General features: G+C 32.8%; 1 long non-coding RNA gene across 1 annotated transcript in view; it reads left to right on the top strand.

Annotated features, from left to right (window-relative positions):
• Positions 1-2,268, top strand: part of LOC109367334 — an 11,765-nt gene extending 9,497 nt beyond the window's left edge. Inside the window, exon 2 of the long non-coding RNA XR_002114388.1 lies at positions 2,185-2,268. This is a non-coding gene — a long non-coding RNA (uncharacterized LOC109367334). The remainder of the gene's footprint in view (positions 1-2,184) is intronic.
• Positions 2,269-8,309: the final 6,041 nt, after the last annotated feature.

Here is an 8,309-nt window from a genome sequence, read left to right as displayed (position 1 = left end):
TTTTTTTTTTCCTATACCCCTCCGTGTTGGCCTTTCGGGTCCGAAGGTTACTTCCTACGGGGAAGGGTTAAAGGACCACCAAGAGACTCACCCACGGCGTGTATTTTACTTCTGGGTCGTATCCTTTCGTTCTCCTTTTTCGTTTATTAATAATAATATAGCATGTGTGCTATGTCGATAATTTAAAATTTAATTTTACCTAATTAAGTTTAGGTCGTTTTTAAAACCTTAATTAATTACTTGTTAATTAAATTTACTAGTTACTACACTTACTTTAAAAAATTAAATATATATATATATATATATATATATATCCATCACAGTGCAACTTATGACTCTTTGGACATTTATCTGACTAAAATTATTTTTCTTAATTTGTTTACTGTGTTTTAAAGGTAAAAAGATAGTCTTTTCTCAGCCAAAATTACACTAAGGTACTCACCTTCTGACATTGCGGTTGTCTGTTCTACTTAATGGCTGATGTCATCAGTTGAGGGGACAAGAATATTGGCAATTATCCAACCTTTGGTGATTAAATGAACAAAAGTAATACAGCATATATGAAGGATTAAAAATAAAATGATGATAAATGTCCAAATGGGAATGACAAAGCTAGATTCTGTTTCTGGTAGCAAAACAAACATGGTTGGCATCATAATATTAAAGTTAACATCAATTTTTTTAATACCAATTATAAATAAAACACACTACTTCTCAGGTATTAAGGGCAATTGGCAAGGCATTCAATACAACCATTTCTTCTGCAAAGTACACAAATGCCAAAATATTTGCTTAAACTCAATACTAAGTCACATGCTGTGCATATTCGCATCCTAATGACACAATAGAATTTGCTTTACAGTAGCCCTAAATAGATGGTTTTGGAGAAAGCAAGAGATCACAGATGACAAATACTGGCACGTCAGTTGAACTACTCTGATTTATATGAACAGTGGGCCTGGCTTATGGGAAGTTAGAGGCCAGACTGTGGACAGGTAATCGCTAATGCTTGAGAGGTAAATTCTGCATTAGTGTAGAGCTTTCAGAAGCTTATAATATCTTAAATAATGAAGTGTAGACTGTAGTTGCTGATGTGGTTGCTTCCATCACTGGAATAAGCAAGGGTTGCTGCAGGAGAGGCTCCAAGAGAAAAGAATGAAATCCATAGTGTTTTGTACTCTATATGTTGAATAGTTCACCTTCAGTATTATATACAGATAATGTGTTTAAAAATAAAAAAAAAAAACTAGCTAGCGCAGTAAACATTCTCATCCAAAAAGAAAGTATCCGCAAAGGTAATTGAAAATTAAAGGGAAATTATACATTTTTAAATGGGGGAGGAAAAAAAATGCCCTGACAGCATTTTTTCCCCCATCCCAAAACTTTCAACTAGAACTCCCTAATCAACTGCATTAACAAATAAACAAGAAAAATATTGAGCTAATTTGTTTCTTTATTTTGTCCAGAAGGCTAAATGACTGTATTAGTTGGGATACAGTAGCTGACTTGTTTGAAGTGATTTCAGAGTCACTGAGCTACATATATCAAATACTGAATCCAAAGTTCCATGAACTGAAAAGTTCTCACTTATCCCAACAATTCATAATTTTCCTTCAAAATCAACTTTTAGCATCACTTCAAAAGTCATAGAAAAAACTTTAGCCTACAAACTCTTATGTAGTTTACACTTCTGTGTACTAAAAAGCCACAGGATGTTTTTCTCAGCAGTGATTGTTGTCTGTAAGTGTATGAGATTTCCCTAAGTTACTTGTGGAGCTCCAATGGTGATTTGGACTTCTTTACACATACACATTTCACACTTTGAAGTTGCTGTCATAGTACTTTTGCTGCAAAACTTTATAAGCAGTTTGCAGAAAATACATTGTATTTGCTTATGTTCTTTATGTTTATACTTTTGGTTTCACCCAAGAACAAACAAATTTGACTATTTTTGAACTGCTAATATTTGCCCATTTGGAGTTCCCCTGTAGGCCATCCAGCAAGAAAAGTCCTGTGCAACACCTTTTCTTCAAAGAAGATCAAGACCATTCTATGTCACAAGAATTCTGAATAATATGAAAGAAAAATGAGAGGAGAACTGCATGTTTAACCTTGGCTACTTGCACAGTCCTTTAAAAATTTCCCAATACCTTCATTTTTGAAGAAGCTTTTTCTTTCTTATAGGAACTTGTTGACTAAACTTCAATCAAATCATTGTTAGTCAATGCAATCTGAGAAGTTGATTTTGCAAATAACAATATTGTTTGCGTCTATATTGACTGAAGAGGAGTCATTACAACAAGGAAGGATTGCTGCAGGAAAGACTTAAAGTATTGTTGATTACCCAGCTGCCACAAGTTGAGAAAGAAGTGTTATAAAGTCCCAACATGCACTCAGCAACAGATGAGATATAAATAGAAAATCACACCAAGGAATAGTCGAATTATGAGTATGCAAGGAATTTATTATTAGTATGAAACTTTAAAAAAAAAAAGAGGAAGCCCACTTTGGAAATTGCAATTTAGCTCAGAAGAGAGAATCAAAGGGAAGAGGGAATTCAGTGCACCAAAAGTAAGCTAGATCTGATGTTGGAAAGAGGGTGATTATGCCTAAAATGAAAGAATTATATAGAACTGAATTTCAGACCAATGGAACAACTATTAGTATAGCTTGGGAAGCTCAAATCACAGTGAGATGACTTGTGGAATAAAAGTGAATTTAATAGTACAAGAGATGAAGTGTGATTTTAGTTGAATTATAAAAACTACCTCATTGCAATATTTAACATCTTCAGAGAAACAGGTTTTTATTCTGCTAAACCTTTCATTATATTAAATGGGATTTTTTTTCTAGTGTATCACTTCCTAAAAATATCATTATATAATCACAGAAAAAAAAGATAAGGACACAAGGGAGAAGTGAAAGCAGGAAGGAGCAGTTATGTTTTCTTTAGAACAGTTGCAGAAGGCAAATATCTGGCCACTGTATGATTGATTATTAAAGACTTCTATATTCAGAAACGTTAAAATCAGATGCAGAATACCTTCATGAACGTGAAATTAAATGTGAAGAATAATTGTATACAGTTGAAATTTAAATTTCTGTGCAGTCCGAAGGTAAACCTACTGAATTAATTCCAATATGATAAGCCATACTGTTAAATGATTTAGAAAATAGGTAGTACGCTCACAGCAAAGGAATTCTAGTTCTTGATAAGCTTTGAAATTCACATTTAACCAGTTTAGCTACCAGTAAAGTCTGTACTTTTGCTGTTACTTGCTAGCTAAGTGTTTGATAAGAAATTCCAGGCCTACGTAATTACAAAGGCGCATTGTCCAAATCTTGCCTGAAGTCCCTGATACTGCATTTATTAGAGCACAACTAAGAGGCACCACTCAAGTTTTAATTAGCTGATCATTTTTAATGTGCAGAAAATTAATACTATTTGTTAATTCAAAGGCTGCTTTATTCAATGTGATTGTAGATGTGATGTTCCAGAACAACACCTGTGCTTATTCTTGTATGTTTGAGACACTGTAAAATAGCTATCTTCCACCTACGTAATTTCTAATCTCTACTAGTCATCATGTTCTGGTCTGACATTAAAATTCAGTGCTTAAGGAAGTATTGACTTAATGGAAAAGACCGAACAAATGAACTCACTTTCATTATGTTATTTCCAGTTATATCATACTACAGTAAATCTGATGCATAACAATCCAAAATTCTCAGCATTTTCTATCAAGCATGTGTTGATTTGTAATACAAATGGACTATTTACTTCAGGTAGTTTTTTAATCTACAGTTTGCACCTTACAGCACTGAAACAAAAGTAATTGATTCATCTTATGATTCAGAGTTAACAACTGCACAGACCTAAGTTGTGTTGCCTGAGTACTCTGGATATGCTGCCTGTTGCACAGTGTAACAGCATCTTCACAAGCAACAGAAAAATTGACATAGTACTCATTGAAGACATTTGTAATACATTTTTAGTAAGGCCAACAGAGAAAATTATGAGTGTTCCTCATCATATTGCTGCAAAATTAATCCCTTTAATGTAAAACTCTGAGGTAATGCAAGTCTGATAGCTTGCAAATTTGTTTCACCCCTTCAGGATTTTTACATGCGTGCATGAGATGTCACCCTGTATAGCCTGATTGCCTGATAACTGACTAAAATATAAATATATTTGTAAGGAATGTCATGCAATATAATTGTGTCATACAGTTATCATGAGATCAGTCTGATTTTTTCAGGGCACGTGGCTGAGTGTCCTTCCCAAAAATGTAATCAGTATAGGCAGATAAATAAGTTATGCAGCAGGAGAGGATTCTGCAATTAGCAAATGCTATTTCAATATAGAACTAACTCAAACCTATCCCTCCCAGAAAAATCAAGCCATAACAAATGAAGTTCTCTGAGAATTTTTGCACTAGTTGGAAGTTTTTAGTATTGTTGCTTTGGGGTTATCTAGTTAAATAAATAAATAATCATAAAGAGCATTTGTATAGAAAGACAGAATTAGTTCCAACCATTTAGAGTTACTGTGGCAGTGTCCAGGAGTGGTCATGGATATGATTGCCAAGGAGAAAATTCATTAAGAACCTCATCACAACAAAATATGATATGTACTTTGAAAAAAAAATAAAGCAGTCAGTTTCTATGGAAAGTCTTTAAAGCACATTTCAGTTCTATTCACTTTGTAGAGCAATTAAAATATGTCTTCATAATGATGTCCCATTGTGCATTTTCATGATCAGCTATGGTAAAAAAAAAAAAGCTGTTTCAATTTTCACTTGTAGCAGAATAAAATAACTTCAAGAAAACGTTGTAATGGAATAAATGATTCCAGCTTTAAAATGAATTATTGGACTTTCTTGACATATATCTTTAAAATAATTGCATTTGGTAATGCAGCGTAAGTAACTTCATAACACTGACAATACTGTTCTAATTTTATAGTCAACTCTGATCATGGAAAAGCTATTATGTACTTTGCAGATACTTGTCATGCTCAAGGTATCAGTTCTATTCTTGCTTTGGGATTAGTACAGTGTCTTTAACTTCAAAAGTCACGAAAATACTTTTGAAGTAGATGTAAATGAATGTTTAGAATAGTCCAAGTTCTAAGATGTTTTGAGAAATGGACAGATGGAAAGCTAATATTACACAAGAAAACAGTGTGCTTCATGTTCTGATTATGGAAATTTTTACTGTTATTTCTGGAAACTCAAAGAAAATTTTAAGTTAGGGTACGGTCCTAGAAGGCAGATCACAACTGTACATTTTCTAGACTGCTATGGTTGATTTTAGATGTAAGTTCCTAGTTTGCTTCTATTTTGTTTGTTTTTGAAGTAGATGTGCCAGTTTACAAAATGATTTACATAAAGTTTAGGGTTTTGCGAATTTTTGGAAAAGTTTAGGATCTCATCTTAAATCTGACTTTAATGCCTTAATTTCCTTGTTTCTTTTTTTTTTAAAGGGATATCTGAAATTCTCTTACTACTCTCTATTTGTACTCTGAAGTTCATTTTCAGTTTATCCTTGGCATGATCATAACAAAGCACGCAGTTCTCTGTAATCAATGCATTTTCTTCTATCTAGGTTAGAATGAACATGTTACATTATAAATATTTTAGAAACTTTATTTTCTGACCTGAAAGACCTACGGTTATTCTTAGGTTTGGGATAATCATTTGAAGGCAAATAGACCTTTATATTTTATGAGACTGTTGTTATTTGAACTACAGTGCAAAACAATTTGGAGTTTGGAAAACACTGCAATGGAATGGCAAACCAGACATTAGTGGCAGGAAGAAAGTCTGAAACATGAAACAGTAGCTAATTCACTAAAATAGGAGTCTTAAAAGTTGGAATTAGATGTTCAGAAATGCTGTGGCTTAGTAATATGTAGACAGTACTTCTATTGGAAAAAGGTGTCAGTAATGCATCATCCAATTAGATATTGTTAAGTACTTAATTCAACAGTGGAAAGTAGAGATATGTTTGTGGAATAGTTGTGAATTGAATTCTTATTGTGAGGACTTGCCTAGATCTTTAAAGAAAAAACCCACAACCTTCAAAGACAATATAGCACCACTATTTGCAACCTTCAAAGGCCACAAAATCATGTAAAAATAGTGTAATAACTGAGACCATAGTCTTGACATATATGGCCAGCAAATTGTGTGGATTCACTGCCATCAATATTTATTTCTGAATGCATTATTTGTTGGTATAAGCGACATTATAGAGAAATGTAATATTTTCTTTCACTGATGCTTGGTTGTTGAGAATAGCTTTCCTAAAACAGCACAGTGTGATCAGTTATAATTGAGAGTTGGTCTGCAATTTCATGGCAAAGTCGAAGTGACTTTTGGCTTAGAGATTTAAGACTTCTGAACAGTTATCTTTCAGTGTGAATTTTACATCTGACTAAGACCCTATTTGTAGTTTAGTACAGTTTGTCTTCTGGCAAGCTAAATGTCAAAATGCATAATGAGAATTCATATGAGCTGAGAATCGCATTCACTAGGTCCTTTCTTTTAAAGACCAAATATTGAATACATGAATGCAGTGATAATTTCTTATCCGGTATGAATTGCTAGAAATCTTGTTGGTCATGATGTAAAACAGGAACTAACTCAATTATTTTTTGAAGTGGAAGAATGAATAGGCTTACCAATGACGTAAAATTCATTTGATATTTAACTTGGCATACAACAAATGCAAGTAGAATTAACATAAATAAAAACAAAATTAAAAAATAAATGAGCCATCATATTTCTGCTATTAGTTCTAATTGTAATGTAACATCTACTTTCTTTTGTTTATGCTGTACCTTTTTTTTTTCTTTATCCTTACAAAAAAATAGAGACGTCTCCCTTGCTCTAATTTTTTAACCAATGGCAGAGAGACACACGCACTTCCTTTTGTGCTACTGAGCGTGAGAGTTTAGTTTTTTTCAATTTGGCAAACAAAACAAAAATCAAATATACAAATATGATCTAAAGAGATTCCACCACTAAAATATTTTCAAGTGAAGAAGTCTGGTTCACTAGTGTTTTTAATTCTAAGGGACTGGTAGAGGAGTTAATTTCCATGCAGTTTCATGTAATACAGCGTGCTAAAGGAGCACTAGAATATTGCAGTATTGCGGAAGATTTCAAAGAATGAATAATAATGAAAAATACTCAAAAGTCCAGGGGCCTGCTGCTGAGCATACTGGGCACCTGAATCCAGTTTCTGGAAGGATCCACCATGTACTTGTGTGCTTGTGTAAATGCACATTTGTATAGGATGAAGCTGTTGGTTCTATCTGTTTTCATGTAAATGTTTTGTGTCTGACTGTGATCTTCTTGTATACATATATAAAGAAAACATATATTAATTTGATGCTTACCTGGGCTCTGTTTGTTGTTTACTTACTGGGAAAGTATCTCCACTGGGTCCAGCAATGTAGAGCAGCAGCAGCCTTTGCTGAATAAGATGTAGTATTAAGATAACAAAAATATATTCAAAAGTTTTTGTTCGGGGTTCATTTCAGGATTTTGCAGACAGGTGATTATTTCTGTATAAATGACATAATGTGATCTAAAGCAGTATTTCACGATCACTCTCTGCATAAAGGACCTTAAACTAAATTGTCTTGGATACATCTTCACTTCTTCCTGATAATTAACAATGATCCATGAAAACACTGGTATATTTAAAACAGAAAAATTGCTGTTTTGTTTAATGCATTTTAAATGTACAATGTAAGTATTAAAAATACTTTTTCTTTATGAGCAGTAAAATTATTTAAGTGTTTGTACTGTTAGTTCATATACAGTCATGGATTCAGCCATCTGTAGTCAATGAAATTTCAAAGGTGAAATCATGTGATTCTACTATTCTTCTCCAGAATCTGTCCAGAGAGACCAGTCTGCACAATCAAAACTCAAAGTTACTAAAATTGAATGAAAGAGATCACAAAACCTGTTTTTATATACAATATGGCACTACTGTTACAGTTAAAATTAAGTGTGATCATTCTAGTAAATATATTTCTTACTGAAAATAATTTTGGTATTTAAGTAGGATTTGAAAATTCTTTACCATTGCTAACTTCAGTCATTTTTACTATACTTTTAAACTACTTTTGTGTTTCTGAAATGTATATAGAAAAAAAATCCTTTTTTTTTTTTACACTATTCATAATTAAGAAAACAGCATTCTGCTCCTAAGTACTGTCATGGATGGAAACAACTATACTATCCACTTCACTCATGAGAGAGAATCATAAAATTATTTATTAATAAAATATA

Source organism: Meleagris gallopavo, chromosome 4 (genome assembly GCF_000146605.3).
Source record: "Meleagris gallopavo isolate NT-WF06-2002-E0010 breed Aviagen turkey brand Nicholas breeding stock chromosome 4, Turkey_5.1, whole genome shotgun sequence".
NCBI classification, from domain to species: domain Eukaryota; kingdom Metazoa; phylum Chordata; class Aves; order Galliformes; family Phasianidae; genus Meleagris; species Meleagris gallopavo.
Note: the sequence above shows the minus strand (reverse complement) of the source record. Positions and strands in the feature narration are given on the sequence as shown.